Source organism: Phocoena sinus, chromosome 9 (assembly GCF_008692025.1).
Source record: "Phocoena sinus isolate mPhoSin1 chromosome 9, mPhoSin1.pri, whole genome shotgun sequence".
Taxonomy (NCBI): domain Eukaryota; kingdom Metazoa; phylum Chordata; class Mammalia; order Artiodactyla; family Phocoenidae; genus Phocoena; species Phocoena sinus.
This window is the reverse complement of record NC_045771.1, coordinates 28,208,141-28,223,104: the sequence shown is the minus strand read 5'-3', so window position 1 is coordinate 28,223,104 and position 14,964 is coordinate 28,208,141. Positions and strand designations below refer to the sequence as shown.

The 14,964-nt window shown below is 39.1% G+C and overlaps 1 protein-coding gene across 11 annotated transcripts in view; it reads right to left on the bottom strand.

Annotated features, from left to right (window-relative positions):
- Positions 1-14,964, bottom strand: part of CADPS2 (calcium dependent secretion activator 2) — a 494,346-nt gene that overhangs the window by 321,832 nt on the left and 157,550 nt on the right. The gene's annotated exons all lie outside the window — the stretch shown is intronic.

Below are 14,964 nucleotides of genomic sequence, written 5' to 3'. Positions count from 1 at the left end.
GGAAACACGTTAAATATTACTGGACAATTTACGGTAAAAGGATTTTAATATTTATCCTATGTTCAAGTTGTTACAATGCAATAAGAGAGCCATGTATAAGTATCTATAATACAAAGTATAATATCACAAGCTTTTGGGTATGCTAGGGAATTATACATTCCTCACGGATTTTCCCCTCTCCCACAATATTTAAGAAAAATGAGTGAAGGCAGGAGCACAGCAGGCTTTGTGGAGGAGGAATTTCACTTGATTCTTTAAGAACAGAGAAGGGGGTTTCCAAGTGAAGAGAATAAAGTGAGACAAAATTAAAATTCAAGAAAATACAGGGTGTAGATGAGGAACAGGGAGTGCTTCGGCTCACCTGGCACAGGGGGTGTGTAAAGAATCGTCACATGGGGAAGAATATGGGAAAGAACATAGAAAGGCAGGTGGGGGCCAGGCTGAATGCCACAGGTGTTGAAAGCCTAGCCAAGGGCTACGAACTTCATTCTGTTAACAGAGGAGCCATATTTTTTCTCCCTGTTCAAAGCTGGGTCATGATGAGAACAGGATGGTGCTTCAATAATATTAATATGGCAATAAAACATGTAGGATTAGAAGGGAGGAAGCAGGTGAGAGGTTACTGTCATGCTCCATATGAGAGGTACTGAAGTTTCCAGCTACGCGGATGGTTGTGGAAGACAAGAGCAGACACTGCAACATAATGGAGAAAGTAGCAGTACCAGATTACTGTTTGGACTGGGAAGGCAATAAACACGAATGGCTCCTGGTGTTGAGTCAGAAAGCTGAACATACATAAATAGAACCAGGTTTGAGATGAGAAAAAAGAGCACTTTGAACCTGTTGAGTTTGAGAAGTTTCAGATTCAGCAGTTTGCCATGGATGTACAGTGGAAAGAAGAGCTGACCTATGTGAAAAACTGAAAGGGAAACTCAAAATAAGCATAGCGAATCCGTGTTTTTATCACTGCAGTATTTTTCAGTGCAACAATCCTAATAGCATCTGATTTCTCAAACAAAACAGGGTAGCAAACCTATCTATATTTTTCAAATACTATTCCTTTAGTACCATACCAGGTACATAGTGAGTGCACAAACTTCTGAGGCTTCGTGAAACAAGATGTCAGCCTCCTTCACCTGGAGACCTTCACAAAAGAATCATGAAAACACTTTGCAAACAGGAAATGACATCATTTAAACACATTTAACAAGAGAGGCCTTTCTACCACTTTGTAACAAACAACTGAAAACACTTTGCAAACAGGAAATGACAACATTTAAAAACATTTAACAAGAGAGGCCTTTCTACCAGTTTGTAACAAATAACTAGAATCATCACTGCCACCCATTACACAAGTAAAATCTTACTAAGACAATGATCAATTGGCCCTGCTCTATCTAAGGTAATTAGGGAAAACGGAAAAAAGAAATTTTTTTTCTGGTCTTAAACAAAGAGGGTTCAGGATATTATGACCCCAATAATCATCTAAAAGTGTCAAATTCACAGGATACTCTTCGTAAGCATACAGTCCTTTTTCTTCAGCCCTTTCCAACTGCTTTTTAAAAAAAGTACTTCGTAAAAAGTTGTTCTGACCACCTACCAGAAGAAATCGGGATTTTATGGGCCATACATTTCTAAACGTCCGAAAGCAATAAACAATTAAGAACCAAGTCCGATACTGTGAGCCTGACACATAGTAAGGTATGGGCTCAATAATTTTTTTTTTAAATAAAATGATTTAATATACTAAATAGAAGGAATTTCTTGACTATATAATATTCTTCATATTAGCTGATTCCCTGAAGTTTTCCTATTAACACCACTTTCTTACTTTCTTGGTTCTTCTTCTTTTTTTTTGGCGGTATGCGGGCCTCTCACTGTTGTGGCCTCTCCCGCTGCAGAGCACAGGCTCCAGACGCGCAGGCTCAGCAGCCATAGCTCATGGGCCCAGCCGCTCCACGGCATGTGGGATCTTCCCAGACCAGGGCACGAACCCGTGTCCCCTGCATCAGCAGGCGGACTCTCAACCACTGCGCCACCAGGGAAGCCCTCTTGGTTCTTCTTTTAACCCACTCCAGTCAGGTTCACTCCCAACCACTCCAAAAACTCTTCCCTTGTCAAAGCCAACAGTGGCTTCCACTTCACAAATTCAAGGGTCACTTCCTTGTTGTGTGGCACAGGTAAACTCTCTCCTTGCAATGTATTCCCATGGCTTTCCTGACACCACACTTTCTGGTTTCCTCCCTCCTCGCTGGCTCTTTTACCTTTGTGCAGCCTCTAAATCCTGGCATCCCCAGGCCTCTCTGTCGTTGGCCCTTTTTCTTCTTGAGCCCCAGACTCTCCCAGTATGATTTCATAATGTCTCATGACTTAAATTAAAACACTAACTTTATCAAAATGATTTCCAAATCTTTATCTCCAACTCTGACCTCTCACTGGAATTTCAGACTTGTATATTCAACTACCACCTGCCATCACATGGACGTCTAACATGTGACGTCTAACAGGTACACAACAGAACTTTTGATTCCCCCCCGCCCCCTGCCACATATGCCCCTGCCCCAAAATATTGCTCCATGGGAAGAGGGACCGCAATATATGGAGAGCCTTGATCAGTGGCTGACCAGAATAGGTGCTATATTGAAAGAACACCCTCATCAGAGATGCCCCATCAGACCACAATTTATAGAAATGCTGCATCAGATAAATGCTGGAAACGTAAATGGGAGACAGCCATCAAAGGATACTATCTTTTCTATAAAACGTGAGTGAGAGGAATAGGTGGATGTTATTCGTAGTTCTGGAGAATGGTATGTCTTAAACTACAGACTCCAGCTGATCCCTTTTTCTGCTTGAATTCCTGGGCTTTCATCATGTCCCTTTTAAGGCAAGTAGGTGGTCTAGCGTTCTGACTCACGCCAAAGCTCCCAAGCGCAGGAGCACAGAGGAATTCTGAAGCATAGTACAAGGCATGGATCCAAGAGGATGTGACGAGACACCCAGGTGAAATCCAGTTGTCTAGGAACTTCACAGGCAACACAGGAAAACAGGACCACAGCAGGGCAAGGAGCAGAGCCTCATGACTACGCAAAACATTAATATGCAGGTCCTGTTCCACATTTTTTTTTTCCTTTTTTTTTTGGTACACGGGCCTCTCACTGTCGTGGCCTCTCCCATTGCGGAGCACAGGCTCCGGACGCGCAGGCTCAGCGGCCATGGCTCACGGGCCCAGTCACTCCGCGGCATGTGGGATCTTCCCGGACCGGGGCACGAACCCATGTCCCCTGCATCAGCAGGCGGACTGCCAACCACTGCGCCACCAGGGAAGCCCTCCACTTCTTTTTTAATAATGCTGCGCCATGCCCACAGGTGGGGTGAGGCAGGAGATGGGCCACATGCAATCCATTCTTTAGACTACAGAGAGGGATCTTTCCAGAACCCCAACTTGTTCCTGTCATTCCTTGCCTCACAGATGAACAGTGTTCCCTATCTTGTGATAGTTCCAAGCTCTTCCAGCTAGCATGTGAGGCCCCTTAACATTCAAGTCCTTTCCTAACTCTAGCTTCATCTGCTACTCCACCAAAACACACAATGAATCTCCCATAGACTCCAAGCCATTTCATTCTCCTCGTGCCTTCGTAAGTGTTGTTTTCCTCCAGTCTGCTGAATTTCTACACATCTTCCAAAATTCAGGAATTGTCCTTGTTAGAACCTTCATTAAAGTTCCAACAGAGGATTGAGTTTCCAGACTTCCAAATCATTTCTTCTTCTGGGCAGAGAGCTAGACTGTTTCCCAGCCTCCTCTATACTTAGATATGACCATGGCATGAAGACCTCAGATGAACTGTCAGACCAGGGGTCCTTAAGCCTCAGCATCACGTAGGAAGCTTTTAAAAAATAGACACTTAGGCCCCACATCCACAGACTGTTTCACTTAGTCTGAGGTGGGGGCCCAGGTACCCAGTGGTTTGTAAAGCTCCTCAGGTCATTCTAATATGGAGCCAGGGTGGAGCATTAAAGAAATCCACGCAAACTATCCAGTATCAAATTAAGAGACTGTCATCCACGTGTTCACATTATGCCCTATACACACCCGCAGAGACACACTGATTAATTATACCATTCATCACATTTTACTTACATATCTGTCTCCTGACCACATGCAAACACCTTGAGGGAAAGAACAAAATCCTGTCATTTTTGTATTTTCATTGTTTCCCCCAGTAACTGTTATTTTTAGAAGGTATTCAATAAGCATTTTGCAATGTATAAAATATATTTATCACATTTCATTTTAATGTTGACAGAATATTTTCATTAACAACCATGAAAAACCTAAGAACAATATTCATATTATTATAGTTGGAACAGTAGATTCATATAATCTTTTATTCATTAATAGATGGAAACAGGTCATGAAGTGTATTGGCAAATACACTTTTCCCTTCCATTATTATTACAAAAATGCCTGATCTATGAAGATTTGTGTTCTCTTATCATTAAGAAAAAAAAAAAAATGTGGACATGCTGGGATAAAACCCTAATTTCTATAGGCTAGATCTAAGTAAAGAAGAAAAGTCTAAAAATAAATGCATGGAATATCTGACTGTAGCCTATATTTTTATCTGATGAGATTTGGGAGAAAGAAGAAATAAGTTAAAACATCTTTAGGAGAAACCTTACTTCGAAATATTTTTATGTAGTTCCTCTACACATAGGCCAAAGGTAAAAAAAAAAAAAAATAATGCATAGTCAAATGAAGCAACACGGATAAAAGTTATAACTTGATTTAAGAATATAATACACTTGTATTCACAATTATAAAAACAATTTTTATGGATTACAGACCTAAAGGTAAGGCTAGACACTATAAAACTCTTAGAGGAAAACACAGGGAGAACACTCTGTGACATAAATCACAGCAAGATCCTTTTTGACCCACCTTCTAGAGAAATGGAAATGGAAATAAAAATAAACAAATGGGACCTAATGAAACTTAAAAGCTTTTGCACAGCATAAATAAGACGAAAAGACAACCCTCAGAATGGGAGAAAATATTTGCAAACGAAGCAACTGACAAAGGATTAATCTCCAAAATACACAAGCAGCTCATGCAGCCCAATATCAGAAAAACAAACAACCCAATCCAAAAATGGACAGAAGACATAAATAGACATTTCTCCAAAGAAGACATACAGATGGCCAACAAACACATGAAAGGATGCTCAACTTCACTAATCACTAGAGAAATGCAAATCAAAACTGCAATGAGGTATCACCTCACACCGGTCAGAATGGCCATGATCAAAAAATCTACAAACGATAAACGCTGGAGAGGGTGTGGAGAAACGGGAACCCTCATGCACTGTTGGTGGGAATGTAAACTGATACAGCCACTATAGAGAACAGTATGGAGGTTCCTCAAAAAACTAGAACTAGAACTACCATACAACCCAGCAATCCCACTACTGGGCATATACCCTGAGAAAACCATAATTCAAAAAGTCATACCAGAATGTTCATTGCAGCACTATTTACAATAGCCAGGACATGGAAGCAACCTAAGTGTCCACCGACAGATGAATGGATAAAGAAGATGTGGCACATATATACAATGGAATACTCCTCAGTCATAAAAAGAAACAAAATTGAGTTATTTGTAGTGAGGTGGATGGACCTAGAGTCTGTCATACAGAGTGAAGTAAGTCAGAAAGAGAAAAACAAATACTGTGTGCTAACACATACATATGGAATCTTAAAAAAAAAAAAGGTTCTGAGGAACCTAGGGGCAGGACAGGAATAAAGACACAGATGTAGAGAATGGACTTGAGGACACAGGGAGGAGGAAGGGTAAGTTGGGACGCAGTGAGAGAGTAGCATTGACATATATACACTACCATATGTAAAATAGCTAGCTAGTGGGAAGCAGCCGCATAGCACAGGGGGTGCTTTGTGACCGCCTAGAGGGGTAGGATAGGGAGGGTGGGAGGGAGATGCAAGAGGGAGGGGATATGGGGGTATATGTATATGTATAGCTGATTCACTTTGTTATACAGCAGAAGGTAACACAGCATTGTACAGCAATTATACTCCAATAAAGATATTTAAAAAATAAAAACCATTTTTAGAGAGGAAACTGATTCAGTATTACTAATCAGATTCACATTTAACTGAAATCAGATTCATCAATTATATATCATGATACATTTATTTTTTAAAAAGGAAGTGAATATTTATATAAATATTATAGCTAATTATCAACTCCAGAATTTCAAAAGTCAGGTATTATACGATCCAATCAGTCTTAAGGTCTTCAGTTGCTCCTTGCCGTCTCCTAAAACATAACAATTGCTATTTAATGACATTCACTTGAATATTTTCCTCAGACATTTTGAGATTAAAAATTACACACACAGGAAAGATATACCTTGCTAACAATCATTTCCTCAGCTTTATTTTCCTGATTTGCAAGTGATTTTTGTTATCAAATGTAATTGTCTCTGTAGAATGTGCTTTTATATTTCTGCCAAAGTAGACAAATTATGTTAAAATGTATTATCAATCACATGATACTAGCTGAGAAAAAAGATGACGGCAGTGAAAGGCAGATACCAATTTCCTCTGAGTGATTCACACGTCTCTCCCTATTTTCCCTTTACACACCGTGAAAGGGGGTCTTCAGAACAGAACGCCTCACGGTTCCTGCACTTCCGGGGGAAGACTTTCACAGTGAGAGGGGCAGGAAGCACAGCAATTGCCTCTGTTGATTTTTTTTAAATTCCTAGACCTCAAGTGCTTAATCTCCAAAGCTTGAGATTTCTAGGGGAAGGGAATCATAAACCTGAACACTATACTTTTTAACCATTCATAAATATTCCTGCTTATTCCTTACAAACACACAACCAGTTCTGTAATATTACTTAACACAGTTCTTACAGTCTTCAGAATATAAGGAATTTGGTGAGGGCAGGTGGGAGCGCTATTTAGAGAGGAAGGTTCCAGGTAACCTTGCTTTGACTCTTGGGTAAACATGGGTGAAACTTTCTTCAGTTAATGGAAGGAGATTATGAAAAGTTAATGAAGATTGCTTTCGGCAGAAAAGATCAGGATCTAGATGGCTGTAAAATTCAGTTAATTAATCCTCTGAAAAGGTAAAAGGAGGAGAATGACAGTGTATATGGCACTATGTATTCCACTACTCAGACTCTGGTCACTTAGGATTGCGTGTCTCTGCAATCTACAAGAGCCACACCCACATGTGCTAATGTCACCTCAAACCACAGCCCCAACCCAGCCCTCCTTATGCTAGCAGGTCCCCCCAGACGCCAGGGGCTGCTTCACATCTCCGCACCAGCACATGCTCACCCCTCGCCCCCCACACAGAATATTTAGCATCTTCTCATCCTGGTAACCCTCTTCATGACACACCTGAAGATTACACAATTCTCCCCAATACTGCATTCTCCTCAACCTCAAGAAGGTAGAGCCAGGGACTTACCACGCCACTGTGGCATTTACAAGAGTGCTTCCTTTGACAAAAATTAAAGCTAGCAAATAACTAGATCTCCTTTCCATGTTACCATCTGTATTCTCTACATGATTACAGAGAATGGGTTCACGAACTGATTTAAACACAGTGTAGCACACTTTGTCGTATTTTAAAATAATCTTTAAAAGACGTTTCATTTCTGTTCAAGGAAAGCTGATTCATTACTGGTACCACTTAAGTAACAATATTTTAATTCAAAAATATGTGAAATCAAAATTATTCTTAAGACTATAAAACACATAGCTTTAATATCAACTAACTTCATTTCTCTAAAAGTATGACTGTATTTATTTGAAATTCACAGCATTTCCTTCAAGTTATTCTGAAATTAAAGTCTTTACTGACAGACTGGGCTTCTTTCACCCCGTTAACATCCTGATTCAAGTAAATGATGGCTAACAGTTTCAGATTCTGGTATTGTTATGTTACTCATTGTAGAATGTACAGTTTGCGCTCTTTTCATCATCTTCTTTTCTTAGTGTTTTGTTCTATGAATGTGTACCAATGCAAACACAATATTCTCAAGGCAAAGAATCCAAAATCTGACAGGCAGTTTCAGTAGCACAAGAACTAATCCATGACATATGTGGGTTGTTCTTATGTTTTTCTGATAACATGTAAATAATTTTTCTTTCAATTATCCCTGGTTTCATAACTTGTTACACATGCTATCTTCTAAATTAGTGCTTTTAAGAGTTTCCTAGAGGAAACTCTTCAATGCCTTAATTTTGAAATTAATAAGTTCTTGGCTCTGACCGGAAGCAATATCAACACCTATGCTTCTTCAGAAGACAGCTTCCTGTTTTTCCATTATGGATGCTAAACCTACAGCTCTGGGACAAGGGCTACAAAACCACGTGAGGCTTCTGTCAGCTTCAGGTGGCAGCCCTGGCACTGATCCCTCCTCATTCACGTCCTTTCCTTTCTGAGTCCCCAAGAGCTGTCTGGCCGTTGCCAACCTGCACATCTCAGCAGAGCAGCTTCCTATCCTGAGCTTCGGATCCTGAAGCAACAAAACATCTTTGAGATTTCCTAGGAGAACACTGTTGGCAAGAACAAGGGACCAGACAGGGTAAATAAATACAGAAGCAAGAATTTTACAGTTAGCAAGAGCCTCAAAGCCTTTCCTGAGACACAGGGAAAGTGGAGTAAATTCCACCAACATGTACCTGGAGCCAGGTACCCGCAGCTTGGCTAGCTTTAGACCAAGCTGCTTCCCCGAGCCCTGCTCTACTAATTCCTCTCCTCACACCATTCCTTCCCTATAAAGGGCAGGCTATCTTCTGTGATTTCTATAGCCTTTTCTTTTTTAAACTCTGTTGAAAGACAACAAAAGAACAAACAAGATAGACAGGTCCTTGAGGGGAAAAGAAGAACCTCAGCTGTTTTTCTCAACAATCCATTTTCTTAATTTCTGTAAAATGATTCTTATTCCAAAGGAAAGCTCTTCCCTTACTTATGAGTATTTCTGTAATTTCTTTAAGTTAATTAAAAAATCTTTAAGCTTTTCTTTCAAATCTCAGAGCTGAAGAGAACTCTAGTTTCAGCTCAGACATGTAAAGAGCTTAGGAGAAGTCATGCCTCCTGTCTTTACAATAAACAGCTGGACAAGCTGAAAATCAATGACTTTTCTTCCCTTATCAAGAGAACTGAGCTTTCAGGGCAAACCACTAACCCAATATCTGGAGACACAGGAAAAACAGAGAGATACTACATTTAAAGCAGAAGTCAGTGGGTACCAGAAATATAGAACCACTTATTTGACTAGTAATTCGGACAAACTACTGGAAGCTGAGTGCAGAGAGTGAGAAACTCCTGGGGTTGTAATCATAAAGGGGCTTCTGCACTTTCCTGGGCTTTCTTCCAGTGACCCCACCAAGTTCTCATGGTAAGGATCCAAGAAGGTTCCCCTTGGGAACCTGGCAGGAAGAGGGGGAGAAGAGCCACTGTTATACCGCCCAGATTCTTTTCCCTAACAAAGGGGAAAGGACTTTGTTAGAAGAAAACGCTGAAAACTTATTCTAGCTGGAGGAGGAGAAGGCTGCCCTCTGCAGTCCTTTGCGGCCTTTCTGTCTTGTCTATTTGAAAAAAAAAAATAATAACAAAAAACCCAGCATGAACAGGAGACAAGACTCCAAGGAAACAAATGGGGGATGCTTTAGCCAGGGAAGGAAATAAGGGGTGTGGGTGGGGAGGAAAACAATACTCGGGGACAAAGGTTAGAAACACTTGTGCAAGGCTTCCCTGGTGGCGCAGTGGTTCAGAGTCCGCCTGCCGATGCAGGGGACGCGGGTTCGTGCCCCGGTCCAGGAAGATCCCACATGCCGCAGAGCGGCTGGGCCCGTGAGCCGTGGCCGTTGAGCCTGCGCTCCGCAATGGGAGAAGCCACAACAGTGAGAGGCCCGCGTACTGCAAAAACAAAAACAAACAAAAAAAACAACAACAAGAAACACTTGTGCAAGTTACAGCCCAGCACCCTACCACAACACCAGCATTGCTCCAGAAGAACAGCTGATCACGGTTAAAGAGCCGCAGATACAGACTCTCTGAAGAGGAATACTTAGGGAAGCCCAGAGTCAAGACAGGAGAAAAAGACAAGGACACTAGAAGAATGTGAAGCTTCTTGCGCCTGTGGCTACAACAAACATTAAACACAGCCAACCTCCCAGTCAGATTAACATAAATCCTCACACTAAAGGCGAATATACCACAGTTTCTCTTACCTGATACAACATGCCTGGCTCTCAACAAAAAGTCACAAAGCATGCCAAAAGGCAAAAAAAGAAAAAGGAACACAGTCTGTGGAGACAAATCATGCATCCAAACCAGATTAAGTTGTCACATGGATGTAGTTAACTAACAAGGAATTTAAGTAACCGTTAATAATATATTAAGGGCTGTAATGGAAAAAGTTGAAAACAGGCAAGAACAGATGGATAATATAAGCAGGGAGGTGGAAACGCTAAGAAAGAATCAAAGGAAATGCTAGAAATCAAAAACACTAACAGACGGGAACAATGCCTTCGATGGGCTTATCAGCAGACTTGCTGATTCTGAGCAAAGAATCAGGACACTTGAAGGTCAGCCGAAACTTCCCTCTCTGAAATGCAAAGAGAAAGAGAACTAAAAAGCAAACAAAAAAAATAAAAAGAACATCCCGGAACTGTGATGAGTAACATAAGTAGACATAACAAATATAACTAAAATACTGGCAGGAGAAGGTGAGAATAGGACATAAGGAACGTTTGAATTAATAATGGCTGAGAATTTTCCAAACGTAATGACACACACCAACCCCTAAATTCAGGAGGCTCAGAAAATACCGAGCAGGAGAAATATCAAAAAACTCATATCCAGGCATATCATATTTGAACTGCAGAAAACTAAGCCAAGGAGAAATTATTAAAGGAAGCCAGATGACAAAAAAACAAACAAAACACCTTACAGAGAATCGAGGATAAGAGCTTGATCGGACTACTCATCAGAAGCCACACAAGCAAGAAAAGGGAGTGAAATCTTTAGAATATGTTAAAAGAGAAAAAAAGCTAACTCTACATCTAATGAAATTATCCTTTAAAGATAAAGAAGAAACAGAGACTTTATCAGATATACAATAACTGGGGGAGTTCATTATCAGTAGTCCTGCCTTTCAAAAAATGTTCAAAGAAGTTTTTCAGATAAGGAAAATGATGTAGGTCAGAAATGTGGATCTACATGAAGAAAGAAAAGTGTCAGAGAAGGAATAAATGAAGGTGAAATTATATATATATATATACATATACACACACACACATATATATCTTTTACTTTTCTTATTAATTTATCTAAAAATTATCTGTTTAAAGCAAGAGTAGTAACGATATGTTTGGTGAACAGAGCATATTATAAGTGAAAAGAGCATAAATAAGTGAAATAAGTGAAACAGAGCATATTATACGTGAAATGAATGACAGAAATTTCACAAGGGATGGGAGGGAGGAATTGAGAATTCTCTATTATGGGAGAGCTGTACGACACTTGAAGCCTTATAGTGTCATTTGAAGGTAAGCTTAGATTATGTTAAAATACATATTGTAAGCCCTAGGGCAACTACTAAACACACTTTTTAAAAAAGATGAGTAGTGCATCAAAAGAGAATATAAAATGGAATCATATAAATGTTCAATTAAAATTAAAGAAGGCAGAAAAAGGAGGGGAGACAAAGAACAAATGCAGAGAAGAGTCAACACTTAAAAAGACTGCAGAATGTGATCCAACTACATCACTTTATATACAAATGGTCTAAACACACCCATTAAAAGACAGAAATTGTCAGACTGGATTAAAAACAAAAACCAGAGGTAATATGCAGCTGTCTACAAGAAACCCACTTTAAACAAAGAATCAGACAGGTTAAAAAGAAACAGATGGAGAAAGATACACCCTGGTAACCATAATCAAAAGAAAGCTGAAGTAGCCATATTAGTTTGAGACAAAGTAGACAAAAAAGAAAAAAAGATTATTAGGGACAGAGAGGGACTTTATATGAGGGGTTAATTTCACAAAAAGACATGACAATGCTAAATGCTAAATGTGTATGAACCTAACAAAGCATCAAGATACATGAGGCAAATACTGATAGAACTGAAGGTAAAAATAAATCCATTATTACAGATAGAGATTTGAACTAGAAGTATTGGGTTGGCCAAAAGGTTCTTTCGGTTTTTAAGTAAAAATAAATGTTTTTCATTTTCACCAAGAACTTTATTGAACAACATATTCACTGTTTTTGTTCCACTACCTTCTGCCATTTTTCAGGCAACTTCATAATTCTATCTTCCCAAAACCTTTTATCTTTTTGAGCAAAGAACTGTACCAGATGCCTTTTCCAGTCTTCCAGGGAATCGAAATTTTTTCCATTAAGAGAATCCCGTAAAGACCGAAATAAATGGAACTCCAAAGGCACAATGTCTGGTGAATACGGCGGATGAATCAGAACATCCCAGCCAAGGGACTTCCCTGGTGGTCCAGTGGTTAAAGACTCCACCTTCCAGTGCAGAGGGTGTGGGTTCGATTCCTGGGCGGGGAGCTAAGATCCCACATGCCTTGAAGCCAAAATAACAAAACAGAAAATAGAAGTAATATTGTAACAAATTCAATAAAGACTTTAAAAATGGTCCAGATCAAAAAAAAAAAATCTAAAAAAAAAAAAAAAAAAGAACTTCCCAGCCAAGCTGTAACAGTTTCTGCCTGGTCATCAAAGAAACATGCAGTCTTGCATTATCCTGATGGAAGATTATGTGTTTTCTGTTGACTAATGCCGGATGCTTTTCGTCAAGTGCCGCTTTCAGTTGGTCTAACTGGGAGCAGTACTTGTTGGGAATTAATCGTTTGGTTTTCTGGAAGGAGCTCATAATAGAGAACTCCCTTCCAATCCCACCATATACACAACATCACCTTCTTTGGATGAAGACCGGCCTTTGGTGTGGTTAGTGGTGGTTCACTTCGCTTGCCCCACGATCTCTTCCATTCCACATTGTTGTACAGTATCCACTTTTCATCACCCATCACAATTTGTTTTAAAAACAAAAAGTTTTTGTTACGTTTAAGTAGAGATTCGCATGCGGGAATATGGTCAAGAAGGTTTCTTTCCCTTATGTGGAACCCAAACATCAAAGCGATGAACATAACCAAGCAGGTGTAAATGATTTTCAACGCTTGATTTGGATATTTTGAGAATGTCGGCTATCTCCGCTGGTATAACATTGTTCTCGATTAATGCCTTGATTTGATCGCTATCAACTCCAACTGATCTACCCGACCGTGGAGCAACGTCCAGCGAGAAATCTCCAGCACGAAACTTTTGAAACGTTCTATCAGTCACAGCACCTTTTCCATACGCTGCACAAATCTTTTTTTGCATTTTAGTTGCTTTTTTATCTTTCTTGAAATAATAAAGCATAATATGCCGAAAATGTGCTTTTTTTCTTCCATCTTCAATATTAAAATGGCTACACAAAAATTCACCAATTTTGATACTTTTTTTAAAATGCATGCTGCTATGACAGCTGTCATAATACAATCTAACAAAACTGTTTGGAATGAAGTTAAAGACAACTAAGCACTACTAGAGCCATCTGACAGAAAACATCGAATGAACCTTTTGGCCAACCCAATATGTTCCAGATCACAGAGGACAGAAACCAGGAGGTCAAAACCCTTGCTGTAGAAGTGATCTTTAAAAGTAAACAAAAGATTAATTTTAGTACATCTTGAGTAAATAAACATAAACTCGTAGGTCCACAGGAATTTATGTTATGACCCTGTAACATTCAGGATAAATTCTACTGCATTTGTAATAACTTATTTTAGAGGTCTACCTGCTCTATTAAGACTTCAGCACATAGAGAACAAATATTTTATTTAGTTACGGTTGGTTTCCCCAACACCTAGCAAAGTTTTTGGCTTGAATACTCGGTAAACATTTACTCAATGTCTGAATCTGAATTTTACTAATAAATTTTGTTCATCAATATTTAACTATACAAGTGAGCTACTGCTCCATTAAAAACAGAAAGTCCCAGTTGTGTTTCTTTTACAATGCAAGATTTCGGCTGTACAGTCATCCTCCAATACTATCAAAACCACCACCTGGTTTAATAATGCAGTAAAATCAATTATAGTGAAAGCATGAATTGTTCACAGGGTTAAGGTTCCACATTGCTTTTCCATTAATTAACTCTGCTAATTTATTCATTGGAAATGATTCACAAATTAGTAATGCAAAGTAAATGATACACATAGAATACAGAGATTGAGAAGTAGATTTGCAAAAAGATTTAAAATAAATGTAAACATATGTACATTATAGAAGTGTGACTCTTAATGAACACAGGAATTTTAAAATGCCAGAATTTTGGCAATTTAAATTGTATATTAGGGCACAGTTAAATAATTTATAGCTCTAAAATAAGCAAACAAAATACAACTAAGGGAGGAATACATTTAGACAAATCATAGGATCTAAAGATGAAAGATGTAGAACAAACATGGTATTTTATTTAGTTTTTCATATGTATGATTAAAATAACAACTGAAGAGAAAATATATTATTTACTCTGTCACCTCTAAATTATGTAGTTTAGCAATCTTCTTTAATTCATTTCTATCTGGCTGGGTTAAAGAAAAAATTTTTGAAATTTCAGTCACTTCCATAAAACTCTGAGGATGAGTATCATACCTTTATGAAAAATTATTCTGCAGTGAGGAATACCTGTTTATTATAAAGTGCCAAGCTTCTTCAGACAACAGACGATTTTCACTTTACTACTCAAGGCATGCCCCATACACATATACATACCCAATATGTATAAATCTGATGTCCTAAAATAGGGCACATGGAACAATTACTTACTGAATAAAATGCACAGATATTC